Source organism: Nicotiana tomentosiformis, chromosome 2 (assembly GCF_000390325.3).
Source record: "Nicotiana tomentosiformis chromosome 2, ASM39032v3, whole genome shotgun sequence".
NCBI classification, from domain to species: Eukaryota; Viridiplantae; Streptophyta; class Magnoliopsida; order Solanales; family Solanaceae; genus Nicotiana; species Nicotiana tomentosiformis.
In genome coordinates this window covers 81,204,237-81,219,922 of record NC_090813.1, presented here as the reverse complement: position 1 = coordinate 81,219,922, position 15,686 = coordinate 81,204,237, and the positions used below count along the sequence as shown (strand labels likewise).

General features: G+C 41.1%; 1 long non-coding RNA gene across 1 annotated transcript; it reads right to left on the bottom strand.

The window, feature by feature from the left end:
* Positions 1-2,941: 2,941 nt before the first annotated feature.
* Positions 2,942-15,364, bottom strand: LOC138904925 (uncharacterized). The gene is made up of 2 exons (XR_011413491.1): positions 15,322-15,364; positions 2,942-3,045 (listed from the first exon to the last, which is right to left on the bottom strand). It is a non-coding gene; the product is annotated as an uncharacterized lncRNA (long non-coding RNA).
* Positions 15,365-15,686: the final 322 nt, after the last annotated feature.

Here is a 15,686-nt window from a genome sequence, read left to right as displayed (position 1 = left end):
AAACCAAAAAAAGAAACTCATAATGATCATATCTAGTCGGAAAGTAATCTCCGGAACATCTGAATCCCGAATCTTCAACTGGTAGTACCTCGACCTCAAGTCGATCTTAGAGGAAACCCTAACACCCTACAACTGGTCAAATAGATCATCAATACGTGGAAACGAGTACTTGTTCTTAATGGTGACTTTGTTCAATTGGCGATAGTCAATACAAATTCGCATAGTTCCAAGGCGATACACTCGATCTGGCGAACCCTTTGGCTAGTAATGTTTCAAGTTGTTCTTTCAACTCCTTCAATTCTTTCGGAGCCATGGGATACGGTGGTATAGATATAGGATGGGTATCCAGAGCCAAGTCAATATATAAATCAATATCACGATCTGGTGACATGCTTGAAAGATCTAAAGGAAATATATCGGAGAATTTCCCGGACTACATGCGCTGAATCAATCGCCAGAGTCTCTGCAGTAGTGTCCCGAACATAGTCTAGATAAGCCAAACAACCTTTCTCGACCATGTGTCGAGCCTTCAGAAAGGAAATAACCTGATTAGATCCACTGACAAACGGACCCTTTCCACTCCAACCTAGATAATTCCGGCATTGCCAAAGTAACTGTCTTAGCATGGAAATCTAGGACGTCATGATATGGGGATAGCCAATCCATGGCCAGGATGATGTCAAAGTCGGTCATATCAAGCAACAGAGATCTACTCTGGTTTCATAACCACAGAATGTAACAATGCAGGACCGATAGATACGATTCACAAGCTTCACAATTAACAATAATTATTAATTAAAATCATCTATGGGTAAATTTCCTTTTACAACGTTAGACAAGAGACTTACCTTGTCTCAAAGTCCACTTCCAGATCAAAACGTCGCGTTAAAGTCTCAATTCGATGAGGAAAAATCCTAAACTATCCAAATGTTATACAAAATAATTAATACATGCTCAATAATTCAAAATTAGACTATTAAATTAATTACTCGACCCAAAATAGTAAAATTCCGAAAGTTCACCTGGCCCAACGTGCCCAGATTTCAGAAATATTTGGAGGAAATCATTACTCATAATTTCAAGAACTCAAATATATAATTTCCATCCAATTTCATAACCATTTTCGTGGTTAAAATCACATTTTTATCAAAACCTAGGTTTTTCATCTAAACCCTTGATTTCCACGATTTACAGGTTATAATCTACCCATAATCTATGTATTTAACTGAAAGTGTGTAGAATTAACTTACCTTCAAGTTGCTAGTTGAATTCTCCACTAAAAAAGCTCCAAAATTGCCCAAAAATGGAGGAAATATGGGCTAAAATGACTGAGCCTCGTTCTCTTTAAAAACATTCTGTCCAGCAGCATTTTCGCTTCTGCGGCTCGCAAGACGCTTCTGTGGCTATGCATCCCCGCAAGTCATAAATTAGTAAAAGCACATACGGGGTGTCTTATTTTGAGGAATGAGGTTCTAAAAGTCAAAACGGCTGGTTGGGTCGTTACATAAAGTTCTACCAACAAAAAGAAAAGAATATATTAGCCCAACTTTCTCAATATTTCATGATTAACTCTGTATGACTATAGTTCTCTCTTTTAGTTTTTAAAGGAAAGGGGTGCTGAGTGTTCGCAAGCATCCCAAACGCCAAAGCTTGTAGGAACTGGCATACAAATGCCACCTTCTCTCTTGCAACAATAGAAAGATAACTCAAACATTGCCTTTTTGTGGTGGGATAAAACATAATTACCCCATTGAGATTATCCTATTTATCAGATATATTCTTATATTTTGTGGGGGTTCTATAGCCCCCTCGGCTTCGTTTGAACTGTAATAAATACTCCTTTTTTGCTGACGTGCCCCAAAAGTATCATTTTTTATTTTTTTTATTTTCTTTTTCTCTGTCTCTTTCTCCATTTTCTTTCTTTTTCTCTTTCTTGTTGCTTCTTCTTCCATAAGGCATTTCACATCACTTTAACCACATTCATCTCCAAACTTTCACAATAGCTCACTCTCCCTTTTTTTTCCTTCTTTTTTCTCTTTCATTACTTTCTTTCTTTTTCTTTTTCTTTTTTCGTAACAGACTTTATGATTCAATATATATAATAGGTTTTCCATGACTCAAGTTTTCTTTTTTGGGTTAAAATATTTCTTTCCCATTGAGCAAATCTGATATGGAGGTAGGATTGGCGGGAATTTATCGTTGGATGTAGGGGTGTTCGTGGCTCGGTTTCTGTTGGTTTTTCTCTAAAAAGAAACCAAACCAAGTAAGTCGGTTTTTCAAATATTGGAACCAAACCAAATCAAATAAGTCGGTTTCTTATCGATTCGGTTTTTGTCGGCTTTTAATTTTTTCAGTTATTTATCGGTTTTTTCTTAAATATGAGACATACACTACCAAACACATATTCCGGCGATTACATTTTTAACGTAGCACTATCAAATCAGTTTCTTTTTGTGAAATTTATTATTTACCAAGATATATTGATGATAATTAAATCAAACAGTGATGAATAATTTAAGCACTATATTAAAAATTGATTATTTTTAATGTGAAATAAATTCTTGTACTTAGCAAAAGAAAACTACCAATCAAATTAGAATATAAAGTCAAAGAATTAGATTATTATAATAGCAAAGAACTACAGTAAAAATACAAATGACTAATATATACCATAAAATTTTAGAAACTTTATATAAAAATATACATATATATAGGTGTAATAATAAATTTAAATAGCCACTTTCATAGTCGGTTTGGTTCGTTTTTTTTTAGTTATTGTTTGATTAAAACCAAAACCAAACCAAACCAAATTTGATCGCTTTTTAAAATTTAAAATGAAAACCAAACTGTAACGACCTGGCCGGTCGCTTTGAGAGTAATAGCCCCGATCCCCGATTCCCTATTTTTTTTGCCTAGTAGTTATTTTATTAATAATAAAAGGAAAAGCACAACACATAGGAAAAGTACAAATAAGGGGGGCAATAGCACCAGCAGTGTTACCTATATGCCTTGGCTATATAATCACTCTTCTGCGCCTCACATTGCCTTATAATGGCAGCCTCATGTAGAGATCCACGGTGTAGTTGCTGGCAAAGTCTCACAAGGGCATATAATCTCATAGCCCTTTGGATATTTTTCCAAAGGCATAGTACTAAACCAACACAAACTGGGCTAAACCTTACCTTACTAATCCTATTGAGGTATAAAAGGCTAAACCTTACCGATCCCCTATTTACTGCTTCTCTAATATCTATTCCTGATATTGTGACTTGCCGGGAGTTGCATTTTGGTTTTTGGACTATTTTGGGATAGTTAGTCCCTAAATGGAGGTTTAAGCCTTAGGATTTGGACCATAGTCGAAACTGCGTGAAGACGACTCCGGAATGGAGTTCTGTCGGTTATGTTAGCTCCATTAGGTGATTTTGGGCTTATGGGCATATACAGATTGTGTTTTGGAGGTTCGTAGCTTATTTAGGCTTGACATGGCGAAAGTCTAATTTTTGGAGATTTGGACCGGTAGTGGAAATTTTGATATCGGGGTCAGATTCTAATTCTAGAAATTGGAGTAGGTCTATAATGTTGCATATGACTTGTGAGAAATTGGAGTTAGGAATTTGCAGCTGAAGTGCTGCTGCTACTGGTGTAACTGCACCTGCGGAGTGGGAACCGTAGGTGCGAGCCAACCGAAGCGAAGGAGGAGCTGCAGATGTAGCCAAGAAGGAGCTGGGCAAGAACCGCAGGTGCGAAGAGTTTCCCGCACCTGCGAGAGTCGCAAATGCGGGAAGCTGGGCGCAAGTCGAAGGGGAGCCGCAGGTACGATGCATTTCCGCACCTGCAATAGTCACAGATCCAAGGGTTCGCAATTTTTGCTCATTTTCAACATTTTGTGCTCGATTTTGGCGATTTCTTGAGAGCATGTTTGAGGGGTTTCTTGAGGTAAGTCCCTTGTACTTTTTTTTTGATCAATAATCTTGCTTCCCAATTTATTCCACCTAGTTAGTGTGGTTTTGAAGGACCATTTGGTGTCAAATTGTAGTAAATTTGATATGGTTAGACTCGTGAGTGAATGAGTGTTCATATTTTGTAACTTTTACCCGATTTCGAGATGTGGGCCCGTGTCGACTTTTTAGGGCGAATTTTGCAATTGTTTTTAAAGTATTGATTTGGGCCATTCAGAGCCGATTGATTGAGCTTGGTTCGAGGTAAGTAACTTTCCTAACCTTATGTGGGGGAACTCCCCATAGGATTTATACTATTTTTATATATGAGCACCATGTATGTGAGGTGACGAGTACGTACACGAGCAAATTGTGTAAAAATCCAATTTTTCTACTAAGTAATAACCTGATGTCCTTCTTATTTTAGTTCCATCAGCATGTGTAGTAGCTGGCTAGACTAGAATAGCATGCCTACTTGCCTTTACTGTTTACTTGAACTACGTACAACATGTTTAGTGAATTTACCTATCTTTCCTTACTTGGTACTTAGGTTGAACTGTAGAATTTCGTGCCGTAACTATTGAATTCTATTGTTTAGCAGCATATTTATTTTGGGACTACGGAACAGTATTCCGGGAGAACCCCCCCCTCCCCGTACTGCATATTTATTTTACGACTATGGAATGGTATTTCGGGAGATCCCTCTGTACTGCATATTTATTTTGGGACTACGGAATGATATTCTCAGAGATCCACCTGTCTTGCATATTTATTTTGGGACTACGGAACGGTATTCCGGGAGATCCCCCTGCATATTTACGTTTGAAACTATGAGATGGTATCTTGGGAGATCCCCTGTTGTAGTTCTGTGTATTAAGTTGTTACCTTTTATGAATACTTTCTAGTTAAATTTCATTTTTTATTTTACTGTGATATTTCATTCATGACTTGCTTTATTATTATACATACCAGTAGGGTCCTAACCTGACCTCGTCACTACTCGCCCGAGCTTAGGCTTGACACTTACTAGGTACCGGTTGTGGTGTACTCATGCTACTCTTTGTACATATTTTTCGTGTGCAGATCCAGGTGCTCCTTATCAGCTGCACTGTCAGTGAGACGAGACATCTTTGGTGACTTCAAGGTATATCTACCTCATCCACAGACCTCGAAGTCCCCTTCTACTCTTTCACATGTCCATTATCTTCTGTATTTTTCTTTTGTTAGACTCAGATCTATAGAGACACTAGATTTTCCTTCTGTAGTTTGTGATTCACGATGTTCCAGGTTTTGGGATTACTATGTATTTTTGAATAGTTGATTATTCTACATGCCAAGTGGCATGGTACCCATTTATGTTGTTATTGCTACAGTTATTTGTTAAATCTATGTTTTTATTTCATTATTCTGCAAATGTTAGGATTACCTAGTCGTAGAGACTAGATGCCGTCACGACATCATAAGGAGGGAAAATTGGGACGTGACATGTTAGTATCAGAGCTCTAGTTTCGTAGGTGTTGTGAGTCACAAGCCGGTTGTCTCGCAGATCGGTACAGAGACGTCTGTACTTATCTTCGGGAGGCTATGGAACTGTTAGGAAAATTTCACTACTTTGATTCCTTGTCATGCGAAACTTCTGTATTCTATTGTCTCACAGATGGTGAGGACACGTACGAGTGGATCTGATGACCAGGCACTCGTGCCCCCTGCTAGAGCTGCGAGAGGCCGGGGTCGGGTAGAGGCCGAGGACGTCCACGTGGTTCAGCCAGAGCACCCGCATGAGCTGCTACAGAGGAGCCCCCAGTAGTTCCAGCTGGAGGGCAGACACCTGAGGTACCCATTTCTGCACCAGCCCTCCAAGAGACTCTAGCATAGTTTCTGAGTATGTTCACCACCTTAGCTCAGGCTGGATTGATTCCACTTGCTCCTGCCACATCTTAGGCCGGGGGAGAAGCACAGACTCTCGTCGTTGATACTCTAGAATAGCAGGTTCAGGTTGATCAGGTTCCAGAGATTGTACCAATGCAGCCGGTAGCTCCAGCTCAGCCCGAGGTTAGGGGAGAAACTTCTAAGGTGGAGAAGCTCAGACTTGAGAGGTACACAAAGTACAACCCACCTACCTTCAGCGGATAAGCTACAGATGATGCTCAAGGTTTTCTAGAGGAGTGTCATCGTATTCTCCATACAATGGGCATAGCAGGGACGAGCGGGGTTTCTTTTACCACCTTCCAACTTAGAGGAGCAGCCTATCAGTGGTGGCATGCTTATGAGCTGAGTAGTCCAGATGAGGCAGTTTCACTTACATGGATTCAGTTCTCGGATATGTTTTTGAGAGAGTATGTTCCTCAGAGTCTCAAGGACTCATGGCACACGAAGTTTGAGCAGCTGTGCTAGGGTGCTATGACTGTGTCAGAGTATGCAGTCCGTTTCAGTGATTTGGACCGACCGGATTAGTATGTCCAGGGAGTTGGAGATGGATATTTATTATCAGAGGTTGTGAGTATTTCTAGGAGATTGGAGGGCATGCTTGCCTGGGACAGAGAGGAGAGAGAGGGAAAGAGGTCTCGAGAGACTGGATATTATTCTAGTGCTTGTGCCCCAGCAGCTCGCCATGGTAGGGGTTATGTGAGTCGCCCCGTTCATTCAGCTCTTCCAGCCGCCAATGGTTATCTAGCTCATTATATGCCCAGGACCTGTATAATGCACCGCTAATATCTAGTGTGCCTCCTACACGGGGTGTTCCTAGTGGCCGGTGCAGTAGAACTAGCCCGAGCCAGTCACAACAACCACACCCTCCCAGATCTTGTTTTGAGTGTGGCGACACTCACTATATGGTGAGGGATTGCCCCAGATTTAGGAGGAGTGCACCTCCACAGACTTCTCAGACACAACGTGCTCTACCGGGTCCTCAAGCAATGATTACAGCACCAACTTCCACCCCACCTACTCAACCAGCCCGAGGTGGAGGTTAGGGAGGTAGAGGTTGCCCTAGATGGGGAGGCCGGGCCAGATATTATGCCATTCCTGCTCGTACAGAGACAATTGCTTCTGATTCTATCATTACAGGTATTGTTCCAGTCTATCATAGGAAGCGTCGGTATTATTCAACCTATGCTCTACATATTCCTATGTGTCCTCTTATTTTGCCCCGTATTTGGGCGTATCTCAAGATTCTTTAAGTTCCCTTATTTATGTTTCTATTCCTGTGGCAGAATCTCTTATTGTGGATCGCGTGTATCAGTCGTGTTTGATTGCTCTTAGTTGTTTTGAGACCAGAGACAATTTATTATTGCTCAGCATGGTGGACTTTGATATTATTTTGGGCATGGACTAGTTGTCTCCCCATTATGCTATTCTTGATTGTCACGCTAAGACTGTGACACTGGCTATGCCAGGATTTTCGCGATTAGAGTGGAGAGGTACCTTAGAGTATACTCCCAGTTGAGTTATTTCATTTCTTAAAGCTCAACAAATGGTTGAGAAGGGGTATGGCGCGTATCTAGCTTATGTGAGAGATGTCAGTATTGATACCCTTACAGTTGAGTCAGTTCCAGTAGTGAGGGACTTTCTAAATATGTTTCCAGTTGATCTTCTGGGTATGCTGCCCGACAGAGATATTAATTTTGGCATTGATTTGTTATCGGGCACTCAACCCATCTATATTCCTCCATATCATATGGCTCCTTCTGATTTGAATGAGTTGAAGGAGCTGTTACATGAGTTGTTTGATAAGGGCTTCATTCGGCCCAGTGTGTCACCTTGGGGTGCTCCTGTCTTATTTGTGAAGATGAATGATGATTCTATGTGGATGTGTATTGATTACCACCAGTTGAACAAAGTCACAGTGAAGAACATGTATCCATTGCCTCGTATTGATGACTTATTTGATCAGTTATAGGGTGCGAGAGTGTTTTCCAAGATTGACTTACCTTCATGATATCATCAATTGAAGCTTTGGGAGCCAGATATCCCGAAGACTGCTTTTAGGACCAGATATGGTCACTATGAGTTTCTTGTTATGTCTTATGGGCTGACCAATGCCCCAACAACTTTTATGCAGTTGATGCACAATGTATTCCGGCCTTATCTTAACTCATTTGACATTGTGTTTATTGACGACATTCTGGTGCACTACCGGACTCTAGAAGATCATGTGCAACACCTGAGGACTGCACTTCAGACCTTGAGAGAAAAGAAGTTATACGCAAAATTTTTAAAGTGTGAGTTTTGGCTAGACTTAGTGGCATTCTTGGGTCATATAGTAGCGAGTGATGGGATCCAGGTGGATCCGAAGAAGATTGAAGAAGTGCAAAGTTGGCCTAGACCGTCCTCAGCTATAGAGATCTAGAGTTTTCTTGGTTTGGCGGGGTATTACCGTCAATATGTAGAGGGTTTCTCTTTTATTGCTGCGTTTATGATCAAATTGACCTAGAAGGGTGCTCCCTTCAGGTGGACAGAGGAATGTAAGGAGCACTTTCAGAAGCTCAAGACAGCTTTGACTACAACCCCAGTATTGGTATTGCCAACAAGTTCGAGGTCTTATATTGTATATTGTGATGTATCGAGGATTTGTCTCAGCGCGGTGTTGATGCAGGATGGTAGGGTGATTGCCTACGCCTCCAGACAGGCGAAGGTGCATAAAAAGAACTATTTTGTCCCTGACCTTGAGTTAGCAGCTATTGTTCATGCGTTGAAGATTTGGCGGCATTATTTATATAGTGTTCCTTCTGAGGTTTACACCGATCATCGGAGTTTGCAGCATCTATTTAAGCAAAAACATCTTAACTTGCATCAGCGGAGGTGGTTGGAGCTACTTAAGGATTATGATATCACCATTTTCTACCACCCTAGGAAAGCCAATATGGTGGCCGATGCTTTGAGTCGCTGGAGAGAGAGTTTGGGGAGTTTAGCATATCTACCAACAACAGAGAGGCCATTGGCGTTGGAGGTTTAGGCCTTAGCCAGCCGGTTTGTGAGATTGGATTTTTCTGAGTCGAGTCAAGTATTGGCTTGTGTGGTCTCTCGGTCTTCTCTTTATGATCGTATCAGGGAGCACCAGTATGATGATCCCCATGTGCTCGTCCTTTAGGATAGGGTTCGACAAGGTGATGCTAGAGATGTGACTATTGGTGACGACGGCGTGTTGAGGATGCATCGCCGGATATGTGTGCCTAATGTAGATGTTTGCATGAGTTGATTCTCCAGGAGGCTCATAGATGGCGGTACACCATTCATCCGGGTGCCGCAAAGATGTATCAGGACTTGAGACAGCATTACTGGTAGAGGAGAATGAAGAAAGACATAGTGAAGTATGTTGCTCCGTGCCTAAATTGCCAGCAGGTGAAGTATGAGCATCAGCGGCCGGGTGGTTTGTTTCAGAAGTTGGAGATTCTGGAGTGGAAATGGGAGCGAATCACTAAGGATTTTCTTGTTGGACTCCCACGGACTCAGCGGAGGTTTGATGCAGTTTGGGTGATTGTGGATAGGCTGACCAAGTCGGCTCATTTCATTCCTTTGATGACTATCTATTCTTCCAAGCAACTAGCTCGAATCTACATCCGTGAGATCGTCAGGCTTCATGGCCTACTAGTATCTATTATCTCTGACCGGGGTACGCCGTTTACATCACGATTCCAGAGAGTTGTAAAACATGAGTTGGGTACTCAGGTTGAGTTGAGCACATCATTTCACCCTAAGAAGGACGGGCAATCTGAGCGCACAATTCAGATATTAGAGATATGCTCTATGCGTGTGTGATAGATTTTGGGGGTGCTGGGGACCAGTTCTTTCCACTTGCGGAGTTTGCTTACAATAATAGTTATCAGTCCAACATTCAGATGGCACCGTATGAGGCTTTTTATGGTAGGCGGTGTCGGTATCCAGTGGGATGGTTTGAGCCGGGCGAGGCTAGATTACTGGGTACAGACTTGGTTCAGGATGCCTTGGACAAGGTTAAGGTGATTCAGGATCGACTTCGCACAGCCCAGTCCAGACAGACGAGTTATGCTAACTGGAAGGTTTGTGATGTTGCATTCATGGTTGGTGAGGGGATCTTTCTCCGGGTTTCGCCTATGAAGGGTGTTATGAGGTTCGAGAAGAAGGGAAAGTTGAACCCTAGGTATATTGGGCCTTTTGATAGAGTTGAAGAGGTGGCTTACAGACTTGCACTACCACCTAGTCTTTCTGTAATTCATCCAGTGTTCCATATTTCCATGCTCCGGAAGTATCACGGCGATCCGTCTCATGTCTTAGACTTCAGTTCAGTTCAGTTGGACAAGGGTCTATCTTATGTTGAGGAACCAGTGGCTATTTTGGACAGGTAGGTTCGAAAGCTGAGGTCAAAGGACATTGCTTCCGTGAAGGTTTAGTGGAGAGGTCATTCGGTCGAGGAGGCGACTTGGGAGACTGAGTAGGATATGCGCATCCGTTATCCTTATCTTTTCACCACTTCAGGTATGTCTCCATGCTCATTCGAGGATGAATGTTTATTTTAAGAGGGGGAGGATGTAACGACCCAGCCGGTCATTTTGAGAGTAATAGCCCCGATCCCTTATTTAGGCTTGAAGTTATGTCGGATGCCAATTCCGGAAGTTGTAGTATGTCCGTAATGTTGAATATGACATGTTTGAAAATTTTGGGGTCAATCGGACGTGGTTTGGTTGGTTTCGGCATCGGTTGTCGAATTTGGATGTTTCAAGTTCATTAAGTTTGAATCGGAGGATGATTTGTGATTTTAGTTTTGTTTTATGTTGTTTGAGGATTTGACTCATATCGGTTTATAGGACTTGTTAGTATGTTTGGTTGAGGTCCCGAGGACTTGGGGTGATTTCTGGTGGTTAGCGGCTTGATTGGAGTTAGGAATTTGCAGCTGAAGTGTTGCTGCTACTGGTGTAACCGCACCTGCGCAGTGGGAATCGCAGGTGTGAGCCCGCAGAAGCGAAGGAGGAGACGCAGATACGGCCAAGAAGGAGCTGGGCAGGAACTGAAGTTGTGAAGATTCTCCCGCTCCTGCAAGAGTCGTAGATGAGGGCAGCTGGGCGCAGGTGCGAAGGAGAGTCGCAGGTGCGATGCATTTCCGCACCTGCGATAGTCGCAATTGCGGTCACATAGCCGCAGGAGTGGAGCCTCAGATTCTATGTGGAATTCCCACGTGCGATGGTATTTCCGCAGGTGCAGCATCGTAGATGCGAGAGAGAGTCCGCAGGTGCGAGATTTCTGGACAGAACACTTAAATGCAAGGGTTCGCGATTTTTGCTCATTTTTAACATTTTGAGCTCGAGTTTGGCAATTGCTTGAGAGCAGTTTTGAGGTGTTTCTTGAGGTAAGTCCCTTGTGCTTATTTTTGATCAATAATATTGCTTCCCCATTTATTTTTCCACCTAGTAAGTATATAATTTAGGTGGCATTTGTGAGTTTGAGACTAGGGATTTGGAAATCTTGATTTGTAGATTTGAAGGGCCATTTGGTGTCGGATTTTAGGATATTTGATATGGTTAGACTCGTGAGTAAATGAGTGTTCATATTTTGTGACTTTTACCCGATTCCAAGATGTGGGCCCGAGTCGACTTTTTAGGGCGAATTTCGGAATTTTTGTTAAAGTATTGATTTCATTATTTAGATGAGTCTATTATGGTTGTATTTATGATATGTAATTGCCTTTGGCTAGATTTGGTCCATTCAGATCCAGATATTCGTGGGAAGGGCATTTTGACCGATTGATTGTGCTTGGTTTGGGGTAAGTGACTTGCCTAACCTTGTGTGGGGGAACTCTCCGTAGGATTTATACTGTTTTGATAGATGAGCGCCATGTACGTGAGGTGATGAGTACGTACACGGGCAAATTTTTTAAAAACCCAATTTTTCTACTAAGTAATAACCCGATCTCCTTCTTATTTGAGTTCCATCAGCATGTGCACTATCTGGCTAGACTAGAATAGCATGCCTTCTTGCCTTAATTGTTTACTTGAACTACGTGCAGCATATTTATTGAATTTACTTGTCTTTCCTTAACTGGTACTTAGGTTGAACTATAGAATTTTGTGCCGTAACTATTGAATTCTATTGTTTGGCTGCATATTTACTTTGGGACTACAGAATGGTATTCGTGGAGATCCCCCTGTACTACATATTTATTTTAGGACTATGGAACGGTATTCCGGGAGATCCGCATGTACTGTATATTTATTTTGGGACTACAGAACGGTATTCCGAGAGATCCCCCTGTCTTGCATATTTACTTTGGGACTACAGAACGGTATTCCGTGAGATACCCCTGCATATTTACGTTTGAAAGTACGAGCCGGTACTTAGCTGTTACCTTCTTTGAATTCTTTCTTGTTAAATTTAAGTCTTTATTTTACTGTGATATTTCATTCCTGCGTTGCGTTATTATTACATATACCAGTAGGGTCCTGACCTGACCTCGTCACTACTCGATCAAAGTTAGTCTTGGCACTTACTCACTACACATGTTTTTCGTGTGCAGATCCAGGTGCTCCTTATCAACCGCTATATCAGTGAGTCGAGATAGCTTTGGAGACTACAAGGTATATTTGCCTCGTTCGCAGACCTCGGAGTCCCCTTCTACTCTTTCACATATCCATTATCTTATGTATTTTTATTTTGTTAGACTATGATGTGTAGAGACACTAGATTTTCCTTCTGTAGTTTGTGATTCACGATGTTCCGGGTTTTCGGATTTCTGTGTAATTTTGAATAGTTGGTTATTGTACATGCGAAGCGTCATGGTACCTAGTTATGTTGTTATTGCTATAGTTATTTGTTAAATCTATATTTTCATTTCATTATTCAGCAAATGTTAGGCTTACCTAGTCGTAGAGACTAGGTGCTGTCACAACGTCATAAGGAGGGGAAATTGGGACGTGACACAAACCAAGTCTAAAAAGTATCAGTGTTTTTTGTCGGTTTGGTTAGGTTTTTCGAGTTTTTATGAGCTCCCCTAGTTGGATGGATGGAATATCCTTGACTAATCCTCGGATTCTAGTAAAACTAGGGCCTGTTCTTCGAAAACTTTAAAATTCTAGCAAGAAGAATAGAGAAAACTGGAAAAAGATTAACAATGGAGGTTCGCCGACCAAAACAACTAGCTTGTTCTACCAGAAAAATGTTATTCTAACTTGGTGTCAAGTTTGATTTCAATTCTTGAGTTTTTCTGTATTTTTGTGATGTTTTGGAATACTTTTGTGGGATTTGATTGATTTCTATTTTTATTACAAGAAATCTTAAGTTATAAATAATGGATTTATGCTGGTGAAAATCTCCGGCAAAGTTGAGCTCGTCGGAGAAAAAGGTGCCCAAAAAAGAAGCAAAGATACAAAAACAATTAAATTAAAATAATGAGTAAACATGAAAATAATATAAAAGAAATGACATGGCACAAACTGGTTGGTGCGAGTAATCCACTGATTTCTTTGAAACTAGTGGTTATCGCAAAAGGTGTTATTACGACCCGACCGGTAGTTTTGAGTGTATTAACCCTGATCCCCTATTATTGCCTCCTCTGTGTTATATTATAGTTACTTGACTTGACGCGATGTTTGGTTTTGGTTTTGGATGAGTTTTAGAGTGAAATGGGACACATAGTCCCTACATTGGAAGGTTAAGTGGTAGGAGTTGACTGTAGTTTGACTTATGTGAAGATGACTCCGGAATGGAGTTTTGATGGTTCCAATAGCTCAGTATGATGATTTTGGACTTAGGAGTGTGTCCGAATGTTGATTTGGAGGTCTGTAGGTTGTATCAGCACGATTTGGCGAATGTTGGAAAATGGCAGATTTTTGGGAAGTTTGATCGGGAGTTGACTTTATTGATATCGGGGTCGGATCCCCATTTTCGGAAGTTGCAATAGGTCTGTAATGCCATTTATGACTTGTGTGTAAAATTTGGTGTCAATCGGAATATTTTTGGTATGAATCGGCATTGGTTTCGGAATTCAAAAATCCATAGTACATAGGCTTGAATTTGGGTTGTGATTCATAGAATTTGTGTTGTTTGATGTGATTTGTGGCCTAGAACAAGTATGTTATGTGTTTTGAAACTTTTTGGTATATTCGTAGGGGGCCCCGGGTGTGAATTGGATGGAGATCAAATCGTTTTTGGACTTAGTATTTTGCTGAAGTGTTGTTGTTCTGGTGTCATCGCACCTGCTGAGGGTCTGACCGTAAAAGAGAAGGAGCTAGCCTAGGCCTGGGTTCGCAGGTGCGGATGCCTGAGCGCAAATGCGCTTCCTCAGGCACGGCCCTTTTCTCCGCAGAGCAGGAATTTGAGGAGGAGACCTGGGACAGGACCGTAGGTGCGGTCTCCTTCTCCGCAGAAGCGGCCCCTGGACTTAGTGCAATCTGTACCTCTGATGGTTTTTCCGCAAGTGCGGCGTCGCAGAAGTGACACAATGGCCGCAAAGGTGGGGATCACTTGGCAGAAATGGGAAATTTGAGGGTTTGATTTCAATATTCATTTTGGGACTTTGAGTGCTCGATTTGAGGCAACATTTCGAGGGATTTTCAGAGAGGACTTTGGGGTAAGGAATTCTAACTCGTTTTTGATTAATTCCCATGAATCTATTGATAATTTCATCATTTTGAAAGGCTAAATTCTTGAGTTTTGATATTGGGGAAATTTGGTAGAAACTCCTTAGACTAAATTCTTGAGTTTTGAAAGGCGAAATGAGGCCGGATTGAATAATTCTTGTATCGTTGGACTCGATATCGAATGGTTGATTTTTGTAATTTTGGTCGGGTTTCAAGGCGCGGACCCGGGGTGACTTTTAGGGGCGATTTTTAAATTCTTTGCAAAGATCGTAATTTCATGGTATATATATATATATATATATATATATATATATATATATATATATATATATATATATATACATAATGAAGTTATTTTGGCTAGATTAGTCATTCAGAGTTGTAAAATCGGGGAAAAGGCCTTCTAGTTGTTTGATTTAGTGTGGTTTCAGGTAAGTGACTTGCCTAAAATTCTATGGGGAAAATTCCCTTTAGGATTTGGTATTGTTGTGATAATTATTATATGTGAAATCCGTGTATTTAAGGTGACGAGTGCGTACACGGGCTAAATGTAAAATTTCTGATTTTAGCTATGTAGTTCCCTTTTACGCTATAATTGAGTTACGTTAACATATTATTGTCATCATATTTAGTCTAATTTCACATGTCTACTTGTTTATCTCTTATTTACAAATTTTTGTTTTGGAAAATTATACTACTAGGTATGCCTAGTCGCTATTTTATTAATAATAAAACCAAAAAGGAACAATAAAGGAAAAGTACAAGTAAGGGGGCTAGCTACGGTAGTGTTTCCTCTATGCCTTGTCTATATAATCATTCCTTTGTGCCTCCATTACCTTAAGATGGCAGCCTCATGTAGAGGATCATGGTGTAGCTGCCAGTAAAAAGTTTCATGAGGGCATATAATCTCATAGCCGCTATTACCTTAAGATGGCAGCCTCATGTAGAGGATCATGGTGTAGCTGCCGGTAAAAAGTTTCATGAGGGCATATAATCTCATAGCCGCTTTGAACTTCCCAAAGGCATAGGAATATAACACACATTGTGCTGGACCTTACCTTACAAATCCTATTGAGACATAAAAAATCTCGTCAACTAGCACGCATGAAGAAAATAGGAACTAGAACAAACTAAATACTCTATGATCATCACGTAGTTTATAATATACTCTATGATGATAATACATGTGATGATGATTTGA